At 40.7% G+C, this 15,387-nt stretch overlaps 1 pseudogene; it reads left to right on the forward strand.

The window, feature by feature from the left end:
- Nucleotides 1-259: 259 nt before the first annotated feature.
- On the forward strand, nt 260-3,793 carry LOC138071873 (ubiquitin-conjugating enzyme E2 D3 pseudogene; annotated as a pseudogene).
- Nucleotides 3,794-15,387: the final 11,594 nt, after the last annotated feature.

The raw sequence follows: 15,387 nt of genomic DNA on the forward strand, positions 1-15,387 counted from the left end.
TGGCTCATACATACAGAAGAGGACTAGCCTTTTTAGTGAAGAAATACCAGAATGTGTCCAATTGTATGAAATTCCTTTAACCAGGGCTCAGAGTATGTTCTTATGGCAGGGGGGCCACATTTTCCTGTTTTACACTCCCTCATTTTACCTCTATGCTCTCACCACACCAAGGTAATCAGGGCTGATTTCATTAAGAACACACTCGTGTGAAATGCAAAGGATCATAAGAGACTACTACAGACAACTATATGCAAATAAAATGGATAACCTAGAAGAAATAGACAGATTCTTAGAGAGGTACAACCTTCCAAGACTGAACAAGGAAGAAATAGAGAATGTAAGCAGACCAATCACAAGTTCTGAAATTGAAACAGTGATTTAACAATTTCCAATATCCAAAAGTCCAGGACCAGATGGTTTCACAGGTGAATTCTATCAAACAGAGAAGAGTTATTACCTATCAATCTCAAAGTCTTCCAAAAAATTGCAGAGGAAGAAACACTCCCAAGCTCGTTCTATGAGGCCACCATCACCCTGATAGCAAAATCAGACAAAGATTCACCAAAAAAGGAAATTACAGGCCAACGTCACTGAAGAACATAGGTGCAAATCCTGAACAGAATACTCGCAAACCAAAAATGACAGTCTCTTCAATAAGTGGTGCTGTGAAAATTGGACAGCTACATGGAAAACAATGAAGGGTAGTTCATTCAGGGTAGTTTTCCATTCCAGGCTTAAGTCTCTCAACTTTGAGACCCACCATCTGAGGGTCTGACCCCTATTCAGTGTTTCCATAGCCTCCCTGGTGGGCTCGCCATGTAGCCTAACTTAAAACTACCTTCCACTGCCAGACTTTTATTGCCCTAAAGTCTCCAAGTACCTTGCCTCAGTGTATTTACACTAGACTCCTCATGAGGAAGCCCTCAATCCCCTCACCTCCTTACACCTCATTTTTATTGGGCCCCTAGATCTCAGGTCACCAGCTACTTTATATGAACGCTGCTCTTAGACTCTAGAATTCTATAAGAAGGGGTTCAGTTTATTTTTCTTGCTGCTGCTACTGCTGCTAAGTCACATCAGTCGTGTCCGACTCTGTGCGACCCCATAGATGGCAGCCCACCAGGCTCCCCCGTCCCTGGGATTCTCCAGGCAAGAACACTGGAGTGGGTTGCCATTTCCTTCTCCAATGCATGAAAGTGAAAAGTGAAAGTGAAGTTGCTCTGTCGTGTCTGACCCTCAGCGACCCCATGAACGGCAGCCTTCCATGGGATTTTCCAGGCAAGAGTACTGGAGTGGGGCAAAACCACCAGAAGCCTTCTAAAGAGCAGATGCTAAGTTGATATTTGAACAACTATAGTGCACATGTGCAAGAAAGCAATTTTACTGGGATTTCACTTCTACCACCTTCTTAAATAAGCTAAGCTAATCCAGGTAAATAAACTTCAATTTTACAAAGAAAGACTAAAACAAAACAAATCAAGATGTGAATACCTCTTAAGATTTTTTTCCATATTTGATAATCACACAGACTTCACTGTGGAAAAGTTTCCATTTTCCCAAAAAAATCCATATTCCAATATTATGTTGTCTTATTCTGAATGACAAGAAATGATTCATGGATTTCATTCTGTGCTAGGTCATACGAAAATTCTTATTTTTCAACTTGATAATCTGCAGTATATGTGGGAGCTGTGCCATTAGTATACTTGGACTCTGAAGCTAAACACATCTTTAATTAAAAGGAACAACATTTAAAATCAGAAAAAAGAAAAGTCTCCAATTTGTGCATATTGTATAGGAAGACAAATACGTTATATGCTGAATTTCCATTAGCCCCACCATGGCCCTCTGCTAGTTGGAAGATTGCTTGCTTTCTTGAAATGCAATGTGAAGTATCTGCTCAGACTTCACTAGGGGTAGGAGGAGCTTTGGACATGCTCCGGAAAGTGCACTGGCCCTGGCACCGTAGGAGCCTGGCTGCAGCTCCTGCTCTGGCTCTCTCTTTCAGCTCTCCAGGCCTCTTCATACCAGAACGGGAAGGCGCTGGACTTGGTATCATTGACATTAGCCCCAAACTCCCACATTCTTTTATATATCTATATCTATCATGGAAGCATCCCTTATTAGTTTACAAAATTGTACTCATTCCTTTTTATAGCTTCCTAGTACTCCACTCTGTGGATATATCATGTTGCCTCAATTAACGTGCATGGACATTTACGTATTTTCCTATGGTTGTGGATGTCTCTTCAAAGTTAATTTCTGGAAACACTGAATTACTGGCTCAAATGTAAAAGCACATTTAGTTTTCTGACATTACCAAATTGTATTTATGCTCTAATCTCATTCTTTGACATGTAGCTCTCAAAGAATGAGATCAGCATATTCTCTAACACCATATACAAAAGTAAACTGAAAATGGATTAAAGACCTAGCTATAAGAGGGGAAACCATAAAACTCTTAGAAGATAATATGAGCAGAACACTCTTTGACATAAATCATAACAATATTTTTTGGATCTGTCTCCTAAAACTAGGGAAATAAAAGCAAAAATAAATAAATGGGTGGTAATTAAAGTTAAAAGCTTTTGCACAGCAAAGGAAACCATCAACAAAATGAAAAGCCAACCTACTATATGGGAGAAAATATTTGCCAATGATATCACCAATAAGGGGTTAATATCCAAAATATATAAACAGTTGATATAACAGTTAAAAAAAAAAACAATCAAGAAAAAGATGGGCAGAAGACTTAAATACACATTTTTCAAAGAAGACATACAAATGGCCAAGAGGCACATGAAAAGATGTTCAACATCATTAATCATCGTATGAATGCAAATTAAACCGACAATGAGGTATTATCTTATACCTATCAGAAGGGCTATCATCCCAAAGGAAGAGAAGTGACAAATGCTGGTGAACATGTGGACAAGATCTGTACACTGTTGGTGGGAATGTTAATTGGTGCAGCCACCATGGATAACAGTAAGGAGGGTCCTCAAAACCTAAAAACAGACCAAACAAATGACCCAGCAATCCCACTCCTGGGTGTATATCTGAAAAAAAAAAATAACCCACTAATTTGGATGGTCTCTGTCAGGTACGCGATGCTTGTCTGAGTCTAAGGGTTTCCACTGCTCGTCTCCCCTTCCCCTCCAGCCTCATCTACTCTCTGCCAGGGAGCCCTCCCCAGTCCAACCTCCCTGGTTATTAAGAAGGCACCTGTGTCTGGCAGAGCCAGTGTGAGATGAAGAGATAGTCCTTCCCAGCCACCAGATAATCAGGAGGTTTAGCTGGACGTTTCAGCACACACTGAGACAGTGAGGAGTCAGACAAAAAGCACAGACTGTGGCACTGAAATGGATTAATAAGGAACTTAGTGATGTGGCCAGTGACCGTCCAGCACAATATTCTGCAGGTCCAGTTGGGGATGATACATTTCATTGGCAAATCACAATTATGAAAAAGAATGGCAGCCCATATCGAGGCAGTATATTCTCTTTGACTATTCATTTCCCTAAAGACTACCCATTCACACTACCTAAGGGTGCATTTGCAACAGAATTTATCATCCAGACATGAACACTAATGGCAGCACTCAGCTCGCTACTCTAAGATCACTGTGGTCTCTTGCTTTCACGATTTCTAGAGTTCTGGTGTCCATTTGTTCCCTGCTATGCGATCAGAACCCAGATGATAGCCTCCCCAGTACCAGAGGTTGCACAGATCTATAAAACAGAAATAAGTAAAAAGAATTTTTCAGGAATGTACTCAGAAGTATGCCATGTGATGCCACCTTAAAGTCAGAATAACCTGCATTAAAGCTTGAATAAACTTTAAATTACTGCTAAAAATGAAAAAAAAAAGACCCACTAATTCGAAAAGATCCAGACAATGTGATATTACTCAGTCATAAAAAAGAATGGACTTTTGCCATTTTCAAGTACATGGATTGATTGGAAGGTATTATATTAACTGAAATATGTGAGATAGAGGAAGACAAATGCTGTATAATACCATTTATATGGAGAATTAAAAAATAAAACAGACTAAGGAGATGAAGCAGACTCACAGATACAGAGAACAAGCTAGTAGTGGTTACCAGTGGAGAGCAGCAAGGGGGAGGGTAAGGGCAGGGATAGAAGATTAAGAGGTGCAAAGTAATATGTAAAAAATAGATAAGCTACAAGGATATATTGCAATAAAGGGGATATACCCAATATTTTATAATAACTATAAATGGAACATAACCTTTATAAACTGCAAATCACTTTGTCATGTACCTGAAACATAAAATATTGTACATCAACTATGAAGATTAAGTGAAAGTGTTAGTTGCTCAGTCTTGTTCAACTCTTTTTGACCCTAAGGACAGTAGTCTGCCAGGCTCCTCTATTGATGGAATTCTCCAAGTACGAATTACCCACTGGAGTGGGTAACCATTCCCTTCTCCAGGGGATCTTCCTGACTAAGTGATCAAACCCAGGTCTCCTACATTGCAGGCAGATTCTTTGCCATGTGAGCCACCAGGGAAGACCATAACAACTATACTTCGCTTTAAAAATATATATTCTGGGGCGGTCCTAAGATGGCAGAGGAATAGGACAGGGAGACCACTTTCTCCCCCACAAATTCAACAAAAGAACATTTAAACACTGAGTAAATTCCACAAAACAACTTCTGAATGCCAGCAGAGGACATCAGGCACCCAGAAAAGCAGCCCATTATCTTTGAAAGGAGGTAGGAAAAAATATAAAAGATGAAAAAAGAGACAAAAGAGGTAGGGACGGAACTCCATCCCGGAAAGGGAGTCTTAAAAAGAGAAGTTTCCAAACACCAGGAAACACTCTCACTGCTGAGTCTGTGGCGAGCCTTGGAAGCACAGAGGGCAACATAACAGGGAAGAAAAATAAATAAATAATTAAAACCCACAGATTACGAGCCCAACGGTAACTCACCCAGTGGAGAAGCAGCGCAGACGCCTGCACCTGGCACTAGCAAGCGGGGGCTGGGCAGGGAGGCGCGGGCTGTATTGCTTAGAGTAAGGATCTGGCCTGAATGCCCCGAGGGCAATCTGAGGAAAGTAACTTGGGCTAGCAAACCAGACTGTGGGATAGCTACCATGCGAAAAGCCCTAAGACACCACCAGGCCTGTGCACAGAACAAAGGACTGAACAGAACTAGCCGGCTGCAGACCATCCCCCTCTGGTGACAGGCAGCCGGAGCCGGAAGGGGGCAATCGCAGTCCCAGAGAGACATTATCTACCAAACCTCAAGCAGGCTTCTTTGCTAACTAAGACTTCTTGGGGTTCTGGACATCTGTCTGCAAAGGTGCGCTGGTTGTAAACCCAGGAAACCGAGCAGCAGGGATGGGGGAGGAGATAAGTTGCAGCGACCGTACTCACCTAACACCTCATCACCTGAGCTGCTCAGACCTGGGAAGGGCACAAAACACAGGCCCAACCGAGTCTGCGCCTCTGAGGACTACCCGAGTGCCTGAACCTGAGCGACTTAGACCTGGGAGGTGCATGCAACCCAGGGCCGGCCTTGGATGGTTCCCGGCGGAGCAACCTAGAGCCTGAGCAGTGTGGGCAGGGAGGGCACACGCGCCGTGAGTGGGGACAGGCCCAGTGTGGCTGAGACACTGCAAGCACACGCCAGTGTTATTTGTTTGCAGCATCCCTCCCTCCCCACAGTGAGACTGAACAAGTGAGCCTAAAAAAGTGTCCACCACCGCCCCCTTGTGTCAGGGTGGAAATTAGACACTGAAGAGACCAGCAAACAGAAGCTAAAACAGAGGGAACCGCCTTGGAAGTGACAGATGCAATAGATTAAAACCCTGTCGTTAGTACTGACTACATAGGAAGGGGCCTATAGATCTTGAGAAATATAAGCCGGACCAAGGAACTATCCGAAAATGAACTGACCCCACACTACCCACAACAACACCAGAGAAAGTCCTAGATATAATTTTACTATTTTTATGATCTTTCTTTTTTTTAATTAAAAAAAAATTTAAGTCCTTTGTTATAAACCACTGCATCCTTGCTATGTAGAAATGTAACTTTATCAGTATCTTAAGACTAAACAGATCTTAAGGGGAACATTGGTGAAGGGTTTTCATTTGTTGGGCTGATGTTTGCTGTTAAATCTCCATATTCCCTGCCCTTATAATGAATAAAACTAGCATATAGGAGAAATAAGTATTAACCTTTAAGATTAATCATGTTAACCTTAGGTTAAATAAATTCCTTTCTTAGTTGTAACCCACTACACCCTCACCCTATAGGAATGCAACTTTATCTGCTACCTTCAGAGGGTGGTGCCTGGTTTAAAAAAAAAACACCCTTGGAAAAAATAAGTTTTCTGGTTAACTGACCATTATCAGAAAGAAAGGGTCGTAAAATGTCAGCAGGCCTCATGGCCAGAAGATGATGTAAAACCCCTAAGACCTTTTTTTATACATTTATGTGAAGCACCTGATTTTGATAAAGGTCAGGACTGCTGACCCCCGCATGACTTTAAAATTTCCATGTGTCTCTATGTGTAACAAAAGGTATATAAGCAAACCTAAAAAATACAGAGATGGGATCAGTTTCTGGAAAGAGTGATTCCCCCGTGTCGTTCTTTCTTACTCCCCGTTTTTCTGGCTGAATTCCCATCTGGAGCGTGGGTGCTCGCCACGTCTACTTACTTGCCCCGGCTTTTAAGTTCCACACGAGAAGGAGCCCAAGGAGGGGCACCTTCCGATATTCAAGTGGTGCCAGTGGCCCAACGTAGATGGCACAAATTCCTTGTCTTGGAATTTTATTGGTATCCCACGTAAACCAAGTTATTCAGCCTCTTTTTCTCCACTAATATTTCCTACTACACTATCCGTTTCTAATCTCTCTCTCTATCTGTAATTAAATATGTGATTTCCTAGGATGCCGATTCTGTCTCCCCTTCGAATTACCCTGGATCCACTGGGGCTGGAACCCGGCACTTAGAAAAGTATAACTTTCCAAAACTGAACCAGGAAGAAATAGAAAATCTTAACAGACCCATCACAAGCACAGAAATTGAAACTGTAATCAGAAATCTTCCTGCAAACAAAAGCCCAGGCCCAGACGGCTTCACAGCTGAATTCTACCAAAAATTTAGAGAAGAGCTAACACCTATCCTACTCAAACTCTTCCAGAATATTGCAGAGGAAGGTAAACTTCCAAACTCATTCTATGAGGCCACCATCACCCTAATACCAAAACCAGACAAAGATGCCACAAAAAAAGAAAACTATAGGCCAATATCACTGATGAACATGATGCAAAAATCCTTAACAAAATTCTAGCAATCAGAATCCAACAACACATTAAAAAGATCATAGACCATGACCAAGTGGGCTTTATCCCAGGGATGCGAGGATTCTTCAATATACGCAAATCAATCAATGTAATACCCCATATTAACAAATTGAAAAATAAAACCCATATGATTATCTCAATAGATGCAGAGAAAGCCTTTGACAAAATTCAACATCCATTTATGATAAAAACTCTCCAGAAAGGAGGAATAGAAGGAACATACCTCAACATAATAAAAGCTATATATGACAAACCCACAGCAAACATTATCCTCAATGGCAAAAACTTGAAAGCATTTCCCCTAAAGTCAGGAACAAGACAAGGGTGCCCACTCTCACCACTACTATTCAACATAGTTTTGGAAGTTTTGGCTGGAGCAATCAGAGCAGAAAAAGAAATAAAAGGAATCCAGATTGGAAAAGAAGAAATAAAACTTTCACTGTTTGCGGATGACAAGATCCTCTACATAGATAACCCTAAAGACTCCACCAGAAAATTACTAGAGCTAATCAATGAATAGTGTAAAGTTGCAGGATATAAAATCAACACACAGAAATCCCTTGCATTCCTATACATTAACAATGAGAAAACAGAAAGAGAAATTAAGGAAACAATTCCATTCACCATTGCAATGAAAAGAATAAAATACTTAGGACTATATCTACCTAAAGAAACAAAAGACCTATAGATAGAAAACTATAAAACGCTGGTGAAAGAAATCAAACAAGACATGCACAGATGGAGAAATATACCATGTTCATGGATTGGAAGAATCAATACAGTGAAGATGATTATACTACCCAAAGCCGTCTATAGATGCAATGCAATCCCTATCAAGCTACCAACTGTATTTTTCACAGAACTAGAACAAATAATTTCACAATTTGTATGGAAATACAAAAAACCTTGAATAACCAAAGCAATCTTGAGAAAGAAGAATGGAACTGGAGGATTCAACCGGCCTGACTTCAAACTCTACTACAAAGCCACAATCATGAAGGAAGTATGGTACTGGCACAAAGACAGAAATGCAAATCAATGGAACAAAACAGAAAGCCCAGAAGTAAATCCACGCACCTATGGACAACTTATCTTTGACAAAGGAGGCAAGAATATACAATGGAGAAAAGACAATCTCTTTAACAAGTGGTGCTGGGAAAACTGGTCAACCACTTGTAAAACAGTGAAACTAGAACACTTTCTAACACCATGCACAAAAGTAAACTCAAAATGGATTAAAGATCTAAATGTAAGACCAGAAACTATAAAACTCCTAGAGGAGAACATAGGCAAAAGACTCTCTGACATAAATCACAGCAGGATCCTCTATGACCCACCTCCCAGAGTATTGGAAATAAAAGCAAAAATAAATGAATGGTAACTAAATAAACTTAAAAGCTTCTGCACAACAAAGGAAACTATAAGCAAGGTGAAAAGACAGCCTTCAGAATGGGAGAAAATAATAGCAAATAAAGCAACTGACAAACAACTAATCTCAAAAATATATAAGCAACTTATGCAGCTCAATTCCAGAAAAATAAATGACCCAATAAAAAAATGGGCCAAAGAACTAAATAGACATTTCTCCAAAGAAAACATACAGATGGCTAACAAACACATGCAAAGATGCTCAAAATCACTCATTATCAGAGAAATGCAAATCAAGACCACAATGAGGTACCATTTCACACCAGTCAGAATGGCTGCAATCCAAAAGTCTACAAGCAATAAATGCTGGAGAGGGGGTAGAGAAAGGAAACCCTCTTACACTGTTGGTGGGAATGCAAACTAGTACAGACACTATGGAGAACAGTGTGGAGATTCCTTAAAAAACTGGAAATAGAACTGCCTTCAGTTCAGTTCAGTTGCTCAGTTCTGTCCGACTCTTTGTGACCCCATGAATCGCAGCACGCCAGGCCTCCCTGTCCATCACCAACTCCCGGAGTTCACTCAGATTCACGTCCATTGAGTCAGTGATGCCATCCAGCCACCTCATCCTCGGTTGTCCCCTTCTCCTCCTGCCCCCAATCCCTCCCAGAATCAAAGTCTTTTCCAATGAGTCAACTCTTCACATGAGGTGGCCAAAGTACTGGAGTTTCAGCTCCAGCATCATTCCTTCCAAAGAAATCCCAGGGCTCATCTCCTTCAGAATGGACTGGTTGGATCTCCTTGCAGTCCAAGGGACTCTCAAGAGTCTTCTCCAACACCGCAGTTCAAAAGCATCAATTCTTTGGCACTCAGCCTTCTTCACAGTCCAACTCTCACATCCATACATGACCACAAGAAAAACCATAGCCTTGACAAGATGGACCTTAGTCGGCAAAGTAATGTCTCTGCTTTTGAATATACTATCTAGGTTGCTCATAACTTTTCTTCCAAGGAGTAAGTGTCTTTTAATTTCATGGCTGCAATCACCATCTTCAGTGATTCTGGAGCCCCCCAAAATAAAGTCTGACACTGTTTCCACTGTTTCCCCATCTATTTCCCATGAAGTGATGGGGCTGGATGCCATGATCTTTGTTTTCTGAGTGTTGAGCTTTAAGCCAACTTTTCCACTCTCCAAGTTCACTTTCATCAAAAGGCTTTTTAGCTCCTGTTCACTTTCTGCCATAAGGGTGGTGTCATCTGCATATCTGAGGTTATTGAGATTTCTCCCTGCAATCTTGATTCCACCTTGTGTTTCTTCCAGTCCAGCGTTTCTCATGATGTACTCTGCATATGAGTGAAATAAGCAGGGCGACAATATACAGCCCTGACGTACTCCTTTTCCTATTTGGAACCAGTCTGTTGTTCCATGTCCAGTTCTAACTGTTGCTTCCTGACATGCATACAGATTTCTCAAGAGACAGGTCAGGTGGTCTGGTATTCCCATCTCTTTCAGAATTTCCCACAGTTTATTGTGATCCACACAGTCAAAGGCTTTGGCATAGTCAATAAAGCAGAAATAGATGTTTTTCTGGAACTCTCTTGCTTTTTCCATGATCCAGCAGATGTTGGCAATTTGATCTCTGGTTCCTCTTCCTGACCCAGCAATCCCACTGATGGGCATACACACCGAGGAAACCAGAATTGAAAGAGACACATGTACCCCAATGTTCATCGCAGCACTATTTATAACAGCCAGGACATGGAAGCTACCTAGATGTCCATCAGCAGATAAATGGATAAGAAAGCTGTGGTACATATACACAATGGAGTATTACTCAGCCAGTAAAAAGAATACATTTGAATCAGTTCTAATGAGGTGGATGAAACTGGAGCCTATTATACAGAGTGAAGTAAGCCAGAAAGAAAAACACCAATACAGTTTACTAACGCATATATATGGAATTTAGAAAGACGGTAATGATAACCCTGTATGCGAGACAGCAAAATGACACAGATGTATAGAACATTCTTTTGGACTCTGTGGGAGAGGGAGAGGGTTGGATGATTTGGGAGAATGGCACTGAAACATGTATAATATCATATATGAAATGAATCGCCAGTCCAGGTTTAATGCATGATATAGGATTCTTGGGGCTGGTGCACTGGGATGACCCAGAGGGACTGTACGGGGAGGGAGGAAGGAGGGGTGTTCAGGATGGGGAACAGATGTACACCCATGGCGGATCATGCTGATGTATGGCAAAACTGATACTATATTTTAAAGTAATTAGCCTCCAATTAAAATAAATAAATTTAAATTAAAACAAAAAAAATAAAAATATGTTCTCTCAGGAGAATATATTCTCTCAGGAGGAAATAATATTCTCAGGAACTTTCACATATAGAATACAGCATTTTTTTTTAATTTTTATTTGTACTTTATTTTAGTTTACAATACTGTATTGGTTTTGCCATACATTGTACTATCATGTAAGAAACGAATCGCCAGTCTATGTCCAATACAGTATTATTAACTATGGGCTTCCCTGGTGGCTCAGTGGTAAAGAATCTGCCTGTTGATGCAGGAGATACAGGTTCAATTCCTGGGTCGGGAAGATCCCCTGGAGGACATGGCAACTCAATCCAGTATCCTTGCATGGAAAATTCCAAAGACAGAGGAGGCTGGCAAGCTACAATCCATGGGGTTGCAGAGAGTAGGAAACGACTTGGCGACTTAACAACAATGATTAACTGCAGTCACCATGCTGTATATTATATCCCTAAGGCTTCTTTATTTTGTAAGTGAAAGTTGTGAATCTTTATGCCATTTGGTCACTTACACCCATTTCATCCACCCTGCAACCCCTTCTTGTGGCAACCGCCAATCTGCAACATGATTGACCTAGAGATTATCATACTGATTGAGGTGATTCAGACAGAGGAGAAATATTATATGACATATCTTATATGTATAATTTAAAAAGAGATGATACAAATGAATTTAACTACAAAATAGAAAGACTTTCAGTCTCAGAGAACAAGTTTCTGGTTGCCGCTGGGGAAGGATGTGGGACAGGGATAGTTAGGGGACTTGGGATGGACATGTACACACTGCTATATTTAAAATGGATAAGCAACAAGGACGTACTGTATCACACAGGGAACTCTGCTTAGTATTATGCGGCAGTATTGATGGAGGTTTGGGGGAGAGTGGATACGTGTATATGTATGGCTGAGCCCCTTCACTGTTCACCTGAAAACTGTCACAATATTGTTAATTTGCTATATCCCAAAACAAAATATAAAAGCTAAAATTTTACAAAAACCATGCCTCCAGTGCAAGGGGTGTGAGTTCAAACCCTGGTTGGGGAATTAAGATCCCATGTGGCACATAGCAAGCCAATCAACAAAATATCATCGCAGAAAAAAGTGATGGGGCTCCATGAAAGAAATAATTGACAATCTAGATTTCATTCCCTTTAAACTTCTGCTCTATGAAAATACACCAAGAGAACAAGAAGATGAGCCATAGTCTAGGAGAAAATATTTGCAAAAGACATATCTGATGAAGGCTCTAATCTAAAATATACAAAGAACTCTTAATATTAATAAGAAGAAAACTAACTTCTAATAAAAAATGGACAAAACATATGAATAGATACCTCACCAAGGAAGATACACAGATGGCAAACAAGCATATGAAAAGATGCTCCACATCATATACCATTAGGGAACTGCAAATTAAAAAAAAAAAAAAAGCAGATACCATGACATGCCTTTCAGAATGGCCAGCATTCAAAGGACTGACAACACCAAATGCTGGTAAGGATGTGAATCAACAAGAACTCTCATTCCTCGGTGGTGGTGATGCAAAATGGTAGAGCCACTTTGGAAGACAGTTGCAGGTTTCTTAGTAAACTATACATATTCAACACTGCTGGTAGGAATGTAAATTGGTACAGCCAATTTACAGGGAAAACAGTGTAGCAGTTCCTCAAAAAATCAAAAATAACACATAATACTTTCCACAATTCCACTACTATCCAAAGGAATTGAAATCAGGACCGCGAGGAGAGCTCTGCACTCCCATGTTCATTGTAGCACTACTCATAATAGCCAAGAAAGGAAAGCAGCCTAGGTGTCCAGTGACAGATGAATGGATAAAAAAGATGCAAAATATACATACAATGGAATATCATTCAGCCTTAAAAAGAAGCTAACCTCTCCAGTTACGAAAGTGTGGATAAACCTAGAGGACCTTCTGCTACAGTGAAATAAGCCAGACACAGAAGGACAAATACTGTGTGTCATTTATATGAAGAATTTATAATGGTCAAGGTCAAAAAAACAGAGAGTAGAGTGGTGGTTGCCATGGTCTATGGGAGGATGAATGAGAAGGAATTGTAGACTTAAAAAACATTCACAACCTATGTATGAGACAGGGTGCTCAGGGCTGGTGCACTGGGATGACTCTGAGAGATGGGATCAGGAGGGAGGTGGGAGGGGGCTTCAGGAAAGGGAACAATGTATACCCATGGCTGATTCACGTCAATGTATGGCAAAAGCCACTACAATACTGTAAAGTAATTAGCCTCCAATTAAAATAAATAAACGAAAAAAACATTCACAACCTAAAAGTTGACAGGTACGTTCACTTTGGTACAAACCTTTAGGACTTCAACCCAGGAGGCAGCGTCTCCAGTGACCCTGAGAGAACTGCTCCAAGGAAGGGAGGGGAGGAGCCAGGTTACATAGAAGTTTTGCAGCAAAGGGCAGGTAGTCTGAATATCAAAAGATTATGATAAATGAAGGAAAACCAGATAATCCAGGTTAAGGAATTTAGCACTTTTCCATATATGGAAAGATGCAAGAATCGGAGCTCACTGAAATTATTCCTTTGATATGAACTTCAGAAATCTGGGGCCTGTATCCTGTATTTTTACATCCTGTGTTCCCTCAGGGTTCACCATCCGTGGTGGCTGCAACTGTTGATAACTGACACTGTTATTCACTGATACAGCAGGCAGTATTCCAATTCTCAGTACTAATCAAAAGTTACAAAGTTTAATTATACAAAATGAGTAAGTTCTCAGGATCTACTATATAATATAGAGCTTATAGTTAAGAATACTATATTGTACACTCTCTAAGAGGTCAAATCTTAAGGTAAGTGTTCTTATCACAGATATAGAACATAAAGGGTGAGAAGGCACCTTTCAAAATGGCCATCATCAAAAAATCTATAAACAATAAACGCTGGAGAGGGTATGGAGAAAAGGGAACTCTCTTACATTGTTGGTGTGAATGTAAATTGATACAGCCTCTATGGCTGGCTCAGAGAGTAAAGCATCTGCCTGCAATTCAGGAGACCTGGGTTCAATCCCTCGGTCTGGAAGATCCCCTGGAGAAGGAAATGGCAACCCACTCCAGTACTCTTGCCTGGAAAATCCCACTGACAGAGAAGCCTGGCAGACTACAGTCCATGGGATCACAAAGAATCGGACATGACTGAGCGACTTCACTTTCCTTCTTTCTATGGAGAAGAGTATGAAGTTTCCTTAAAAATTAGGAATAAAACTACCACATGACCCAACCATCCCACTACTGGGCATAAACCCTTAGGAAACCATAACTGAATAAGACACATGTACTCCAATGTTCATTGCAGCACTATTTACCACAGATAGGCCACAGAAGCAACCTAGATGTCCATCGATGAATGGATGAAGAAGCTTTGGTACATGTATACAATGAAATACTACTTAGCCATAACAAAGACCATATTTGAGTGAGTTCCAAAGTGGTGGGTGAACCTAGGGCCTATTATACAGAGTGAAGAAAGTCAGAAAGAAAAATATAAACATTGCATACTGACACATACACATGAAATCTAGGAGACAGCACTGATGAATGTATTTGTGGGGCAGGATGGAGATGCAGGCATAGAGGACAGACTTGGTGACACAGAGGTGAGGAGAGGGAGGGACAAACTGAGAGTAATCCTGAAACATACACATTACCATATGGAACATCGACAGCCAATGGGGATTTGCTGTGTGATGCAGGGAGCTCAAACAGGTGCTCTGTGATAACCTAGCAGGGTGGGAAGGAGTGGGAGGTGGGGGGATGTTCAAGGGGGAGGGGACACATGTATACCTATGGCGGATTCATGTTGATGTATGGTAGAAACCAACACAATAGGGTAAAGCAACTATACTCCGATTAAAAATAAACTTTGAAAAGGAAGAGAAGGACATTTTGGAGGTAATGGATATGCTTACAGCATAAACTGTGGTGGTCATTTCACAGGAGTAGACTTAACTCCAAACTCATCAATAAATTAAACATGTATAGGTTTTTGTATGTCAATCATACCTCAATAAATTGTCTTTTTTGAAACCAACTAAATAGATGAGAAAGCAATTGAAACAGTGACAGACTTTATTTTGGGGGGCTCCAAAATCACTGCAGATGGTGACTGCAGCCACAAATTTAAAAGACGCTTGCTTCTTGGAAGAAAAGTTATGACCAACCTAGACAGAACATTAAAAACCAGAGACATTACTTTGCCAACAAAGGTCCGCTAGTCAAGGCTATGGTTTTTCCAGTAGTCATGTATGGATGTGAGAGTTGGACTATAAAGAAGCTGAGCACCAAAGAATTGATGCTTTTG

This window comes from Capricornis sumatraensis, chromosome X (assembly GCF_032405125.1).
Source record: "Capricornis sumatraensis isolate serow.1 chromosome X, serow.2, whole genome shotgun sequence".
In the NCBI taxonomy this organism is placed as follows: domain Eukaryota; kingdom Metazoa; phylum Chordata; class Mammalia; order Artiodactyla; family Bovidae; genus Capricornis; species Capricornis sumatraensis.